The sequence below is a fragment of the Ambystoma mexicanum genome, chromosome 6p (assembly GCF_040938575.1).
Source record: "Ambystoma mexicanum isolate Mex_15411 chromosome 6p, UKY_AmexF1_1, whole genome shotgun sequence".
NCBI lineage: Eukaryota > Metazoa > Chordata > Amphibia > Caudata > Ambystomatidae > Ambystoma > Ambystoma mexicanum.
In genome coordinates this window covers 353,940,621-353,957,495 of record NC_090935.1, presented here as the reverse complement: position 1 = coordinate 353,957,495, position 16,875 = coordinate 353,940,621, and the positions used below count along the sequence as shown (strand labels likewise).

General features: G+C 46.2%; 1 protein-coding gene across 3 annotated transcripts in view; it reads right to left on the bottom strand.

Moving 5' to 3' along the window:
• SPEF2 (sperm flagellar 2) overlaps nt 1–16,875 on the bottom strand; it is a 1,748,369-nt gene that overhangs the window by 1,200,255 nt on the left and 531,239 nt on the right. The gene's annotated exons all lie outside the window — the stretch shown is intronic.

Below are 16,875 nucleotides of genomic sequence, written 5' to 3'. Positions count from 1 at the left end.
GGCATAAATAATGCATTTTAAAGCACATTTGCCAATCTATAGGGATTAAAAAGTAGTTACAAATAATTTCAACACCGGTTCTATGACTTGTTTTGAGTGAGGAATAACATTCTGTTAGCTTTATAACACATTCTTTACTTGAAAAAGCTGTGGGGGAAAGATGGAAGGGAGAATGTGGGATGCATGGGGTGGGGGTACCTGGGTACACACACACGAAAGAGGTCATTGGTGCAGCGGTCCACTGGCATATCTCCAGAGTTGTTTGTAGTTCAGTCTGGTCCTGGTAAAGAGGACACTGCGCTACAGAAGAAGAATCCTGGGCTAAGGATATTGCCAAACCTTATGCAAAGGATATAGGTGTCTATTAACAGTATGGAAAATAGCGCAAGATGTCTAATAAAAAGGGTATACACATTATATACTCGAAAGGTGGGCAGCGTGCCTTGCCCTTAATTAAAATGAAAGTCAGAAAGAAACTCTTTCTAATGGGGTGGACTGTACAGAGCAGGGGTAGCCATGTCAATTGGGTGTGTGGGTGTGTGTGGTTGTGTGTATACATGCTTGCTTGTACATACATGCTTACATGTGTGGATGGCTTAATGGGTGGAATGAGTCAGTCAATAACTTTATTTCACCCGTAGGGCCAGACAAGTAAACCCTAACACATACAAAATAACAACAAAATAAAGAATACATCCTTCCATAGAATAATGGATAAAATGGTATAGCCCCAGAAGCCATCTGTTAGCCATCAAGCCCATGCATCAATTATGTTCTCTCCAGATCGACCAGGAGTCCAGATTCCCCAGTACAGGTGAAGCTACCCAGAGTCCTTCTCCCCAGCCGCACCACATTAGCTCCGGAGAGCCCAGGCTGCTGTAGCCTAGTTTTGAAGGGGTAATCATTGTTGTGCTGGAGTGAGCTCTGATTTCAATCGTAATATTTTGAGTTGGGCGGCATCTCATATTAATACCTAACATACCATTGGCCTCTCTCTGCTCCCTGAATTCAATACGTATGAAATCGAAGGCACTCTCCCCCTGATAGTGCAGTCTGGTGTAGTTTAAGATATCCTCACAGATTACAGATAGGCTGCCTCGTACAGCATGGCATCAGTGCGTGCATTTAGCGCGTCCCTGGTTTCTAGGTGATTAGGGGACAGTTTGGGGACCTTGTGCAGGAATACTATACCCCCTCTCTGGCCCTCCTCACCTTGATGTTTTTCATACCCTGCCCAGGCTGTGGTTTGCTGGCCCGGGGCAAGCACCATAGGGGCAGGGTTGTGTGATGCGCAGCCAGCCCTATCAGTTGGCTTGTCAGCCGGTGGATTTGCACTAAATGCACAGTCTTCCCACCTGGCTATAGACTGCTGGTATGGCTGCGCTGGTGGATTCCATAATCTTGGGGTCGGGACAGGAGAGCCAAATAGCCAGAGCGCTATTAGGGTCAGTGCTCTCTTCAATTACACAAATGGACCCCGACCCAGTCATACTGCTGCTCTTTGTGTGTGAGGGCATCAGGGTTGTAGTGGACTATCTCGTCTGATGATTTAAGAACCCCCATAACGTCCTCCAATTTGATTTATGACCCCTCTGGCTCCCCCTCTCCCGTGGGCTTCTATGATGGTCAAAAGCAGCCTCTTCAGGACTGCTAATTCAGACAACACAAGTTAAGTGATTAAGGGAGTATCACAGGTGACATAGCTGGTCTCCGGATGCTTGTTGGTAGTCAAAGCCTTGGGGGATGAGATGGCTGGGGGTAGCTCCATTATCACCCCCTATTCCCCCTGCATAAGGATTGAGTCCACCTGTGGCGCTGGGCAGATCCCAGGACAGGCTCTCGGTTGTTAGTGAATGAACTGTGGCGTTGTCTCTGGCCCGGCGCTCAGGGCTGTGGGTGACCACTCCGCTGTTCCAGGTATGTGGATTGTCCCTTGCCTTATTATTTGAATCTTTGTCCTCCCAAGCATCCTAGTTGGCACCAAGGAACTGGTTGATTTCCTTAATCATGGTATATGCCTCTCCCGTGCCTCGTGTAGGGCTTTGAAGATGTTTATCACCTGTGCCAGTGCCAAGTAAAGAGGTTTCCGTTGCCATTCGCCGCTTTACTGTTCATATTTTCCGTTTTAGGATCACGTGGTATGGCATGGTGGTGCAGGAGTGATAAGTTCTCTCGGGGCCTGACAGTCGCAAATACAATGAGCCCCCTCCCCCCCTCCCCGGCCGGCTCAGCCTCACGGTCTCTCGCCTTGTCAGCTGCTCCACGAGTTGCTTCACCCTTGCAAGTACATTCCACAGACTTGAAGGGCCGCCCTCCCCTGCAGGGTGCCAAACACCTGTGCCCTTTTCCAGCGGGTGAATGTCCTTGCCTTTGAAGTGGGGGTGTGGGCGTGGCATCAATCCAGCGAGGCGGGCCCCCTGGGACAAGCAACACACAGCATCCCAAGCATCTGCACCCTTTTCCTGCATGTGAAAATCATTGCCGTTGAGGGGGAGTGGGGTACTGACAGCAATCCAGCGAGGCGGCCCCCTGGAACAAGCAACAGAGGACGGCGTCCCAAACTCCCCGTGCCCTTTTCCAGCAGGCTTCAACCTGGGGATTACCGGGATAATAATAACTAACTTCCTCCCTAGTTGCACCACTGTGGCACTCAGTAGGTAGCGCAAAAGCAGCATGTCAGTAACAACCACACCTTCACAATAAGAGGTCCGAAAAGCAGCACCTGAACAACACCGCTACACTTAGCTCAGTAGCACCTGAGGGTCACTCAGTGCGTAGCGAGAATATTGCGGTGAGAAAAAAAACCTGCTAAGGTGCTTAAGAATGGTAAACACTGACTATCAGACACATAGCATAGGAACTAGGCAACCGCCAGAATGATTCAAATGTGGCCACGCATGCATTGACTCACATCGCAGAATGACAAAAACTCCACTTCTAATTGTGTTGCGTGATGTTCACCATCACTTCAACATCTTGCTCTGAATCAGTCAACTTCCAATCCAGCCGTCAGTCAGACTTGGTATGCCATCCTTTACCCGCGATCTATAGACCAAAAGCTGCAGACCACTGAGGCCGGTCAAGTCCCCCCTCATCCCAACACGAGTGTGCGCAGGAAGTGTAAGGCCCCAGTGGCTAGAAGAGGAAAGGCGCAGGCCCAGGCAGCAGGTAAGAGTGTGTGTATGTATGAAGGTATGCATGTGTATGTCTGTGTGTGTTTGTGTGCATGTGGAGCAGGGGGTGTGCTGTGTGTGTGGCAGGAAGGGGGCAGTGAAAAGGATTTGGTGGTAAACTGCCGCTTTAAAGTAAGTGGGATGGGCAGTGGGTGGAGGTGCAGCCGCCCATCTTTGCAGCATCCTCCCTCCCCTCGTCCTCTGCCAGCCCTTGACCTGTGTAGGTTTGACACTACCTCAATTGCCGTTAGGCATAGTAACTGTAGTGGCCTGCCTTCTGCAGCAATCCTACCCTCCCCTTCCCCCTTTCACTTTTCCTTTACCATAGCACTTACTCTTATCCCTGTCCCTTGACCTCTGATAATTGCTTGCCTGTCCCCCCTCTTTCCTTCTTGTCCTCTCCCTCCCCAGCACTACCTTGATTCAGTCTCTGACCCTTTAAGATAGTCACTTGTTTTGCTCCTCTCCTCTTCTCCTCGCTCCCCCACACCTCTCCTCCCTTCCCTCCCTCCCTCCCTCCCTCTTGTCACTCTTGCACTGCAACAGTTGCCGCCAGGCATAGTAATGTTACTGCTAGCATGGTCTCCTTTTTCCTTCCTCACATCTCCCTTATTGTTCCATGCACTTTTACTATCTGTTATGATTTGATAGTTTTTTTTCTCACATTCTGATTTGTTTCAAGGACCTGCAAGAATGTAACTATTTTACCATGTTCCCTTCGTCCTTGAAGCGCTTTGAAACACACTGTGTATAGGCGCTATACAAATAAGCAATCAATCAAAAGGGTTTGGGGTGTAAAAGAATCCTGAAATAGTCATTTTTCCATCCGTTGAAGGCCACAACAAATCGGCCTAAAAATCGTAGCCTTCAACGGGTGAGATTTGGACACACAGCCGCCAGACTCATTACTGATAGATGTTTAAGCTCATCAGAGTTCTATACCAGGGCTACTAGCCCCAGGGCATTATACATCTTGAAAGGCTTCTCTGAGATTAATAAGAAATACAAATTGTGACGATGCACAAAGTGTTGTCACTTCTCCCCAAGGGGAGCCCTTTTCCATGCAGCTACCCAATAGCCCCTGGCGGTGGTTTAATGTTGTAGGGACTCTCCCTGTGGGGACAAGGGAGATCACATGGGGTACAGCCCATTGCATGTTGGCACTACCCCACATTCCCTAGCCCTCCCCAGTGTGCAGAACCACTACATTGAAGGCAGACCTATGTACTGTTGTAACATACAAGATAAAGCCAAAATTACCAGGACAAGGAAGAACACAGGAGGACATGAAGGTCATTGACTGTTAGTACGGGTACGAGGTGACCCTGAGGAGGCATGGGGATTAAGTTGCTAACAGAGACAAAGGACTTTTCCAATCTGCATGGAAGGAACTGGATACAATGTACATAAATGAATAAAGGACTGTGTCATGCCCAGCCACGTCAAACCCCCACTGGGTGTGCCGCAGGTGTGGAGGCGAATCAGCATGGTAGAGCCAGGTGCTACCGAATGACTGGCGGGAGGAGGATGCCAGTGAAGGGCCGTGGGAGTCTTGCACAGGTTCTGCAGGAGCGAACCCGGGCAGAAGATCAAGTAAGAGAGCGGGGCTACGAAACAGACGAGAAAAGTACCACACAGCTGACAGAGCCATGGCAGTGAACCAGCAAAGCCAGAGAGAAGATCTGCAGTCCTAAGAGGTCCCGGTGACGTACCACAATCCCACACAAGGCAACCAAAGGTACGGGAGACCAGGAGGGGATGCAAGAGTAGAAGGGAGGCTGGGTTACAATCTTGATTGCCTTAGTAGTGGGTAGCCCGCAACTTGGTATAACAAGAGAAGGGTCTGGGACCCGAAAGCCGATACCGAGAGCATAAGAGGAAATCTTCATCACAGTGGGAAAGAGAAATCCACTGATCACCAGAGAAGGGTCTGGGACCCCAACAAGATTTAGGACTTTGCTAACAACAAACCAGAGTGATAAAGTATATAAACATCAAGCTGAAAGCAGTCAGAAAGAACTGTGCCAAGCAATACATGGAGAAGGTAGTCATTCTCCTGGTACCAAATCATGAGTTGTGTTAAAGGTGTCAAGGGAAGTGAGTCATTTCCCCTGGCCTTGTTGTGCACTGTACCAAGCAATACCAGGAGAAGGGAGTCATTCTCCTAGTACCAAAGCAGGAGTTGTAGTAAAGACACCAGGGGAAGGAAGTCATTCCCTCTGGCTTTGTTGTGACCTGTGCAAGCCATACCAGGAGAAGGGAGGCATTCTCTTGGTCCTGAGCTGAGAATGGTGCTGGAGACACAATAGGAAATGAGTAATTACCCCTGGTTTTATAGGAAATTGTATGGATCTACACCAGGAGAAGGGAGTCATTCTCCTGGACGTGAAATTGCATGAAGGCTGGGTGAAACCAACAAGCCAGGGCAAGAGAGTTATTTTTGGCATTTTTGTTGTAAAAGAACATTATTTTGGACACTATACAAGAAGCAGAAGGGAGCCATTCTCCAGAAGAAGGAACTTTGTTAATTTATCCTTTAGTTGTAGTGTAAGGGATAGAAGTAAGTTCTGACAAAAGGATGGTGGAGATTAATCTGACGGATATTGTGACAGACCCTTTAGTATTAGTTGGCAAACCCCTCTTAGAAGATAGGGATAGTGAGGACCGTTTTTGTATGGACAAATATAAGTCTATAACCAAAACCATGCCACCGTTGTATCAGCTTCCTTCTTTGACACCCTTACAAAGTGGCTGATGATGCACGATATGTAACCGTTGTTTGTGCCCTCCCTGACTTACGCGTGTAAAAATGAATAAAACACACACTCCCTGGAGAGGGAATAAGGCACAAAAGAGCTGGCTGCGAGAGTTCAAGGAACAGTTTATCTAGATCTCGAAGAGCACTCTGACCACATCAAGGTTACACCACATTATATAAGCACATTGAAATGTCTAACATTTGATGTTTCATTGGACCCGGATTGGTCAGTCAGGGTGGTGTCTTAGGTGTGGGCATCATCTCTTCCTCCGGGTTGGCTGCTTGGTTGGCGGGAGGATTGACGTCAGACATCTGTGCTCTGGATGGGTGAAGGTCAGGTCGCTGTGAAACACGGTGGTCACGATCTAAGCTAAGAAAATACATTCCAAATAATGCATGCACTAAATAACGGTTGATCAAAAAGACCCTCAGTAGTTAATCATGTCATTATACAATTCACACAGGTATCTGTATCATCTATAACATTTGGGTTATACAGGTCACAGGTTTACGGGTCTTGACCACCATAATACTCTCATTGAACTGTGGGGGTTAGTCTCACAAGAATCTCAGGTATGTGGCATTTGTTAGTATTGGGCACGATATACTGCAGCAGGGGTCTAATGTTAGTTGGGGGTCTGTTGGGTGGGCTTCATAGCATGGTCAGCGGTCTGGCACATGAAAGGAATATCTTGCAGGGACACAGGGTTAGAATGGCAATACGTTTTAACTGGTGAGGGTAAGAGGGCAAGGACACTTTTGTGGAGATGGACGAGCTATGTGCTCGGCTCATGTTGGTTCACATGCAGGACAGTGATCCCAGAGGAAAGGAGATGTGTTACATTTATTATTTGTTGCAAGCATCTCCAGCGTCAGCGTGAGAATGGAGCTGCACAGTTTTCCAGATTGGGAACGAGGGTGGGGGCCATGTGCTCCGAGCTGCTGCAGGGAAAGGGAGAGAGGCATTTTGTACTATCGCAGTGAGGCCTGGTCACCAAGATGGAGTCGAATGGGGGTACAAAAAATGGATGCCCTGTGTCCTGCTCAGTGGTCCCATCTATGCAAATGTAACCCAAAGTTAACATCGCATAAGGGCGAGTGGCGCACCCACCACTGGAGGCACTTGGTCCGAGTTTTGTACTGAGAAGTGGTGGCAGAGAGGGGCCCATTGGCCCCTCGCTCCCACACACCGTTGATGACCACTGGGGAGGGTGTTCCACAGATTCTCTTCCCTGTGGGTTGCACCTGCACTGCTAACAAAGCTTATAACAGATGGCACTGATGAATTGCCATTTGATGGTGTCCATCTTGAGCTTGATACTCTGAGTACACATATGTGAATATTTGCGATGTCTTCTCCCAGTGATTTCTTCTGTGATGTTTTCTGTGTGTTCTCATGTGGATAAAAAGCAGCCATAAAGGAAGCTAGCAGGTACTCCATGTTAGCTTAAAATCCACCTGTAGATCTACCATTAAAACTACCCGTGGATCGCTATGCAAGTTTGAAAGCAGGCCCCTCATTGCTATTCTGTATAGACTTCACCTGTCAAAGCATGTGGTTAAGCAGATCAGAGGGAGACCCTTAGTCAGGGATACACTGTGAAAGATAACCTGATTGGTGACCTCCTCAAAGGGTTGTAGCACAGCAGACAGACAACAGGTTCTGCTGACAGTGTTAAAAATGAGCCATCTAGACCTCTGCTTTGAGTGCCGCAGTAATCTGTGATGGCATTACACTGTTTATCTACTGTGATGAATCCAGTGAAATCATCACTAAAACCCCGGTATGGGCCTCTCTCATGTGGCCGGAGGAAGGCACCCACTACCTGATCCTGACTCTGTGGGTGGTAGTATGAGGGAGGATCACCTTGGAGGGGACTTATATCAGGTTGACCCATGATCCCCCTATATTCCCTAGAACCCTGATAGCATATTATAAAGTAGAGCCAAACAATGTAAATGCTATTCACATAACATCACCAAGATCATTCAGCAAACTCATTCTGGGACTCGCACCCACAAGAGAAACTGAAACAAAGCCAAACCAAATATTGTGAGTCTGGGACCCACACCGAAAAAGAGACAGTCCATTTTGGAACTGTTGCGTGGCAGAGGAATACACCAGGCAACAGTGAATGACTCACAGTGTCCTTGAGAGGGCAAATACTTGGCAGGGGAGTATACCAAGTCAAATCGAATATTGAGAGTCTGGGACCCACATCCAAAGGAGAAGTTTTGCTTGGCAGAAGAGTATACCAAGGCAAATTGAATGTTGCAAGTCTGGGACCTCGACCCAAATAAGAACTTTTATTAAAGCATAACTGCTTGGCAGAAGAGTGAACCAAGCAGTTATATTGAGAGTCGGGGACTCGCACCCACGACAAAAGACAGTACAACAAGTCTTGTACTTGCAAAAGGAGTGTGTCAAGTTGCCAGGATCAAATTAGCAAAGCATGTAGAAGATATTATGGTGAATTATCTATGGACACTTGTTTAAGGTATGATAGGCCTGAGAGGCCCCAAAAGGAGAAGAGAACATTGAATAAGGAATCTAGGGGAAATATTTACAACCCTAACCTTGGAACCTACAGTTTCTGAACATTTCTTAATTTACACCATTTTTACCCAAGAGTCTGGGAACCTTTTTGTTTAAAGAACCCATGAAGAGCACCTTTACTCCCAGAAGAGATCACCCTTGCAAAGTTAGTTTATGCTATTAGTGCTAGGGATAGAGGTAGGCTTTTTGGGACACAAAATGGATGGAAATTATAATTTGGACATTCCGACAGTTTAATTTGTTTTCTTAGAGACTGGGAAAACCCCTAATAGTTTTAGGAACAGAGAGGCATTTTTCCAACCTCTTTTCACACAATAAAGGTTTCTGCCAAAAAACATGCCTGCTTTGTGTTTGAGGTCGTTAGGAAAGATTTCTCTTTCCTGTACCTTTCCTTCCATCTTTATGGAACCCCAAAACGTTTTGCTTATATTTTTTAATCTGACTTTGCTTATATTTTTTAATCTGACCTGTACTTTTCACAGTGCAGTGAAGCCTTAAGCTTCACTACACTGCACTTTGCTCATATGTTATGGGGAAACTGATATGTCCATCAGGCTGTCAGTACTGGGAAACCTTTAGTCGTGTTACTATGTTACTACTTGTGGTTACTTTTGTACCACTTCTGGTAACTTTTTTTTATCATTGTGCAGCAGCTTACACTGCAGTACAATGGGATGTATTTTTGTTTTGCCCTAGAGGATTTTTGGTTACTCTAGGTGTGCTAAAAGGATAGGCTGGTGGCAGCAGTGACTTTTCCCCCACTTTTTGAGACTTCGTTTTAGCCTTACCGCATTTACTGCGTTTGGCTAATAACTGTGGCTGGTGTCCAAACATGGCCGTGTCACATGGTTTTTCCCTTGTCCTTTTGCCATCTTGTTCTTTAGCCTTCTTCCTGGTCTGAGAGGCCAGGAAAATCCTTATAAGGACTTCCAGTGCCCGTGAAAGCAGGAGTTTCTGGCGGGCTAATGGAGGGCTTTGTGGGTTTGCTGACAGGATGTGGGATGGGTCTGCCTGACCCCGATCCACAATATGGGTTTCAGTGTGTCTGAGTAGTATGCATGAACGTTCGCGCCAGTGGTCCTGATTGCACAACTTCTGCGGTGTGTGTGTGGGCTAGTCCTAATATTGGCTAGTGAGGGCAGCAGCTCTTACCTGGCATTTAGGATAAGAAGAGGACCCCTGCACCCATTCTTCAGATATCCTGGAGAAACCTGAAGGAGCCAAGTATCCCGTCTAGCTGTGAGACCGGCAAAGAAACCTGAGACCTGACTGAAAGAGGCCTGGCAACCAACTTCGGCTGCTGTCCTGGAGGAGCCCGGTCTTGCTCGTGATCTTTAGTAGTCCTGCGAAGGAGCTACGACCCTTGGAGTGGAGATACCATCCATTCGCGATGTCTGGTCAGTGCCCTGCCAAAGGAAGACTTTGGAAGTGCCCTGGAACCGTCCTGTGGCTGACCAGCTTCGTTTTTGGGCTACCGTGCTGCCGCCATCAGCGTACCAAGTTTTGTCCTGAAACTTGGGGGATCCTCAGCTGACCCTACAAGACTATCTCATGAGAAATTTTGGCATCCTAGCATTGAGGGGCCCAAGATAGGAGGGAAAGTCCGACATCAGCTGCTGAGTCCTTTTGCATCACCCTGCTGTGGTGACCACCGTCCGAAATAGCTTACTGACCCGAGTCCAGTCCTGAGAGGAGCGCTACACCAAGGGTTGCTGCATTCTTCAATCGAGAGTCCTTGCAACAGTAAAAGACACCAACCAGAGATCAGCTCGAACCTGCAACCCCTGTGAAACGAGGACTACGACTTTTGGCGGGAAAATCAACATCAGACCATCTTCCTTTGTTCTGCCAAGTCTGGGGAAGAATCGGGAGTATGGGGGGAAAGTTACAGAGTTTCTAAACTACCCCTATACTCCCATTATAAGTTTATGGGCTTATAATAAACCTTATTTATAACAATATTGGCTTTGCAATTGCTTACTTGCGCAAGACATCTGACTGTTGGGACTACTTTTGGGCATTAGTCTAACTTGAACCCTAACCCTAAGAACCCTTCACTGGACCCAAGCGACCCTACCTGCATTTCTTCCTGCCGCCTAACTTCTGTGGAACTTGAACCTGAACTATTGGGCAAAAGGTCCCAGACAATTTAGGGCTTGACAATTTTAATTAGGGATCATCTCTGTGACCATTTTAGTGCATAGTACTATTCCAACCTTTCCTTTGCAGTAGTTTGATGTGTATTATGCCCTATACCAAAGTGAATGTATACATGTATATAGTTTGATAGTGGTGTGTGAAAAGTCTATCTGCTAGTAGTAATTTTCTATAGTGGGTTTTGGCCATAAATAAATGACTGTATTTTTATACATCCCGTCTAAATGTAATCTGTGATTCCCATTGTGTGACCTCATTGTGTACCCTTTACAAGCTCTTGTAACACAAGAACGGTAAAAGAGAGCATAATCAAACAAGGAACAATCAATCCTCTTGTAAGATAATTATGAACACACAAAAACAGTCTGTCCCTGGAGTGAAGAACACCCTGTCCCTATCCAATGGAATCTCTCCCTAGGAATCGGATGGTGCTCCGCCTTTCTAAAAGGGATATCAAAAAAGGGATATCCCTATCCAACATGCATACAGTAAAATTTCAGATTTAAGGTCATAGAAATGCCTTACAAAAAGATAATATCATATTCTTAAGTCTTTAACAGAGTGTCATGGGCTATTCCTCTCTTCTGGAATTTCGAACTACGTTTTAATCACCAGTTTTAGGGAGGAAGTCCTAGAATCTCTGACCTCATTCTGATGGTCTCTCTAAAATGTTCACAAAGAACTAAATATGCCTAGAGGCTCTAACAGCTTTCCGGCACTAAAAACATATTTTCTTGGACGTGTGCTTGTCTATTTTGTTGGCCATCGTCTTCTGCATGAGGATGCTCATGCCAAATTGGGTCAATCGGTTTCGATGATGCAAGTGATTGAGATCACCAGAAGGTGAAGAATCAGGACCTTTGATGTTGTTCGTTCGGTTAATTCCTTATCAGGAACAGCTTAGTGACCAATGTGTGACCCCCGCTTCCTGTGAGGAAACATAGGATAGAGAACAGAAGGATAAGTATACCCCCTGTGGTAGCACACATCGCAATGTCAGCATGTTACAAGTTATGTGCATTACTTATAATCTACTGTTTTAATCAAGTGCTGTGCTCTAGAGGACCGTGATTTGTGGTAGCCCGATGCAAGCACTAAGAACGGAAAGGGTGGCGAGGGAGGGGAGTTTTTTTTAACCAAAATGTCCTAGCTTCTGTGAGCCACCTTGTGAGTATCGATAACTCTGTTTCCTTTATATATTGGCAGGGGTGTGCCGCATGCAGCCCTATGTTGTAGGGGAATCCTGCATGCAGCTCTTGGTTATGGCATAAAGTACGTCATCAGCTAAATTTCATACCCTAAATCTGCATGGTGATCACTTGTGGAGAAACACTTCACAGGCGCCAAATCTGATCTTCTGTTGACTGTTCAGGACTATGTCAACGTTTAATAGTTCTGTGAGTGCAAATATATTCATTATAACCTGCTTAGCTGGTTACAGTTTCAGTATTTACACAATATAGCTGTGGAGCTAGATGGTGCTTACCTTGGCTAGTTCGTCCTGCAACGCTTATGTGGATTGCAAGATGAAAGCTGCACAGACGTCATTACGCTATCAGTCTCTAGGTTTCCTAAGTGGAGGCAAGAGAGTGTGCGTGTCGGTTGTCAGCTTGTTTTTTATATTTATTTATTAGAGCTAGACACTACTATGCTGACTTAGTATATACGCAGTGCTTATCCACAACGCTATGCTTACCAGCTGTAAGTCTGGGTGTTGTGTACCTCGTCCGGGTCTGTAGAGTGTGGACGTCTCTATGATAGATGGTGGCTGGCGCATTTATGCCGATGTGTGGTCCGTCTCTAGGTTTCCGTAACGGAGACAAGAGCAAGCGCGTGTCCGAGGTCAAGCTATTGTTACAGGACTGGGCAACGCTATGTGCCAAAATGTTTATAATACGCTATTCCAAATCAGTGCTGTGATTACCAGCTATGAGTCTGGACGTGGTGTACCTTGTTCGTGTGTGAGGAATTTGGACATCTCTATGGTGAATGGTGGCTAGCGCGTGTGTAATTATCCGTACTGTTTCTATAGTTACAGGGCTGGCAACCATCTTCTTTACCTGGGCTAAGTGTTGTAGAGCTATTTGCCTCTGGGGAACGCCATTTTGTATTGGGCTATGAAAAATATAGTAAATCTGTCACACTCTCAGCTAACTAGAACGGGTGCCAGTGTAGATACATTACATGCTGCCCAGATATCCATACCTAGACAGTATCCCAATGAATTGATGCTTGCCCGAGACCCATTAGTACTTTCTCTTAAATACCAATATGATGTACACAAAATTCAGTTCCTTATTATGATTTGATAAACAACTTCTGGTTAGGTTAATGAAACACAGCTTAAAGTTAGGTAATTGAAACACAGTCTATATCTTTGTCAGGATGACTTCACAACACTTCTACTTCACCTGAACAACTCTCATATCAGGTTAACTACTGTAAGACTTCACTATGAGGGTTCTACTCGCCTGAGCAATAGAGTTCCACATTCTATTGTGCTTCTGAAGTTTTAAATCCATTGACAACCAAAAGAAATACCACAGCTTCAACAATTTGTTTCTTTGTGACTTTAAACATATAAAACCAGATTCACTTTAGTGCACCTCAACACCTTCAAGTAAGCAAGGCACTCTTCTTCTGACATTCACTTTCTAGAAGGGCAGCCTCTTTGCCACTCCTGTCTGTCTGCAACCACAACAAAGTGCCTTTAGGATGCAATTCTCCCTTTCTCCTCTTGGCCTTGGCAATGTGAGTTATATCACCTTGTGGAGAGCAATCACAAGCAGTAAACTTCCCTCTTCCGAACCTTGTCTTTGTCTTTTTGTAACTTTCCAACCAGAGTATTCTAGTCATAGAACTTGTTGTCAGTCTCTTTTGGCTTTAGGCAATGCTGCTACACGCTTGACTTAGGCAGTGCTTATATCCGTTTTAGCCTACGACAATTCTTGCACGACTGTGTCTTTGGGAAAGGTTTCATTCACTCTTGTGTAACCCCCGGTTGCAGGATTAAACATGCCGGGAATCCCGAAATAAAAAAAAAAAAGAGATAATCAGATACCCGGCGCGAGAGCCATGCTGGTGACCATAATAATGTTAAAGTAAAGGAAACTCACATGCGCCGATGCGAGGGTCGCCTTACGCTAAAAAATAAATTGCTGGCACAAGCGGATCAAAAGGGGCACAACGGTAAAACCATGCAAGAGGGTTGAGGGTGTATATGGGAGCGAGGGGTCCTCAGGCCCCCTCACGTCGTACGCTCCTCAGTACAAGGCTTGGACCGCGTGCCTCCAGTATTGGTATTGCCCCTTGCCCTTATGTAAAGTTAACCACGGTTGACTGCTGCATAGATGGGACTACTGAGCAGGACACGGGGCATCCATTTTTTGTGCCCCCTTTCGACTCCATCTTGGGCAAACAGGCCTCACTGCGATAGTACAGCAATGCTCAGCTCCCCTTTCCACCGCAGCAGCCAAGGACAGAGACACACACACACACAAAAGGCGCGCAGGCAGCTGGCTGGCCCACACCCTTGCACTCCCCCTGCGAAGGAAAGCTCTGCACTTCCATTCTCACGCTGGAGAAAGTTGCAACAATCAATATGCTACAGTCTTCTTCCTCTGAGATCACTGTTTGCCTGAAAACCGGCATGTGAACCAAGATGAGCTAAGCACTTTCTGCTCGATTCGTCCTCATAAACATGCAAGCCACCCACACCCATTAAAACAATTTATTGCCATCCTGACCCTGCACCCCCTGTAAGGTATTTCTTTCAAGTGCCAGACCCTCGCCTGTGCTGCGAAACCCACCCAACACCCCCACTACTAACCTTAAGCATTTTTATTATATATGCTTTTACTTGCACTAATGAATTTGAAACCTAGAAAGAAATACGAAACATAGTCTGATTCTTTTGCATGCACAATAAAGGTCAAGGCCTTCAATTAAAGCCACGACTGACCCAATTGTACTGACAATATTCATTGTGTGCATCTTATGTAGAAATGTGACAAGTAGCATAAAATGTTTAAAATAATTTGTCATTTAGTATGGAACAATACTAGCTTAGGTAGTGACCACAGTGACCAGACCCTGACCTGCATGGAGCACAAGATGTTGACGTCCGTCAGCTATTCAGCCAACCAGGAGGAAGAGATGCTACCCACACCTACAGCACCACACCCTCTGGCCAATCGGGTCCACTTAGTATTTTTTGTTAGAGTTACTTTAACTAATATAAATGTTGGTACTGATTTAATGAAGGGAGAGTTCTTTGGGTTATTTCCTAGCTGGAGAAATAAACCATCCTTTGAACTCAGTGCCTCTTTCCCCGACAAGGGGTTTTGCCTGTTAGTTTATTTCTTTTTCTCTCACACGTAGTAAAACGGGGAAATGCACCTACATTTTTGCTGACCCCCGCAACGTGATTTAGAGAAGTGCCTTGAGGCCTGCGCCGCCCGGCAGCGAGATCCAGGGCGCCCCCCAGCAGAACCATCGCCTCCGCGGTTGGCCAGACTGTGCACACCAAGAAGAAAGGGTCAAGGGTTCCCGGTTGACGAATACCCGATCAAAAGCTGCTTGCCAAGGTAGGCCACGGCTTGGTGGGGGGACGGACCTGAGCGTGGTCCGGCCACGAGCGGCGACCCTCGGAGTACCTGACTGAACACGTGGAGTCCCGGTTGCAAAGACCCCAAAGGAAGGTAAGGGGGAAATACGGGAAGAAGGGAATTAGTAATAAAAAGGAAGGTAGCCAAGAATAGGGTCTGCGTGAATGATGGTAAGGCTTTTCTGATCTATCCTTTATATGGCCATTAGGTGTTGTAAGAAGTGAGAAGAAGAGAAGTGGTATCCTAGCCCGTAGGGGGTAGAAGGCGGCGCCGCGTAGCATTTGTCCCGACCAATTGCAGAATAGAGATAAAGAGAAAAATAGTAGGGGTCTCGTGTAGGCTCGGAGTAATTTTTAGAATATTCTTTTTCCGTGGAAGTAAGAAATCTTGAGACATAATAAAGGTGAAAGAGGTGGGGAGTAAATGCGAAATAGTAGGTAGTATAGGGAAGAAGAAAAAACAGGGTCAATAACGGGAATAGGGAAAGAACAAACGCGCACAGGCAGTGCATGTGTATGTTGCATGATTATATGTTTGTTGGTCTGCTTTTATGTATATGTCTTGTTGAACACGCTAAAGTATTTTAATACAAGTAATTTGTGATCGATACAAGGTAAAGCAGAAGAAATAAACTGTGAGAGGTGATCAGGTAACACCTCTCAGAAAGCTAATGTGACATGTGATAATTGTGAGCATTGATAAAGAACATATTATTTCTACATATTTTAATTGAAATACAAGTAAGAGGTGGGAAGAGATTCAAAGGTACTAGAATACACCAGAAAGAAAAAGAGACATAGCCATGGGGGGAGTAACACCACTAGCACATATTTGCCAGCACCTTCCACTTTATAGCGGCAGGATACAGACGTATCACGATCAGTGGATCACTGAGATAAAGGGAGACGGGGTTACAACAATTTGGCCAGAAGGAGGATCATTTGACAAAAGAGTGTTGGACTTAGTATCAACACATTTGCTAGCGCGATACAAAGGGAAACAGTTACAGAACCGGAGAGAAGTGTTAGATTTATGGCAAATGTTTGAGGAAGTTTCCCCCACAGCAGAGGTAGGTACAAACAGAATGATGGAAAAGCAGAAAAACCCTGAAGAAGTAGGTGGGACACCAAAAGGGGAATGCTCAACAACTACAACCGAAAACGAAGTAACAAAAATCTATCCCTTAATGACTAGGCCAGCGGTAGGGTTTAGTGAACCCCTGTATATACCACCCACCGCCACTGCCCAGAGCGGGGCAACAGCCCCCGAACCTCCACCATATGACAAAGGAGGCCTGTATGGCCCCACGAGTGCGCCTCCTGTAGATATAGCACGTTTAACAGGTGATTTGGACCGTCAGCTAGCACAAGCACAAATGGAAATAACACGGTTAAGAGCTTTATGTGACAGAGGGCAAATGCCCCACTGTTATTGGCAGATCTCACACCCCCGATAGGGGCAGCAAGAAATGCAACCCCAGCAGCCTCGGTATCAGGGCAGTCTATAGTATCGCAAGGGACGTCATCGCAGCAGAGGCAAGAACAAGAGTGGAAGTCAGGACAGTTCCTGTTCCAATTGAATAACACGCCAATGAGAACTATACGCCCAGATACACCAGAGAGT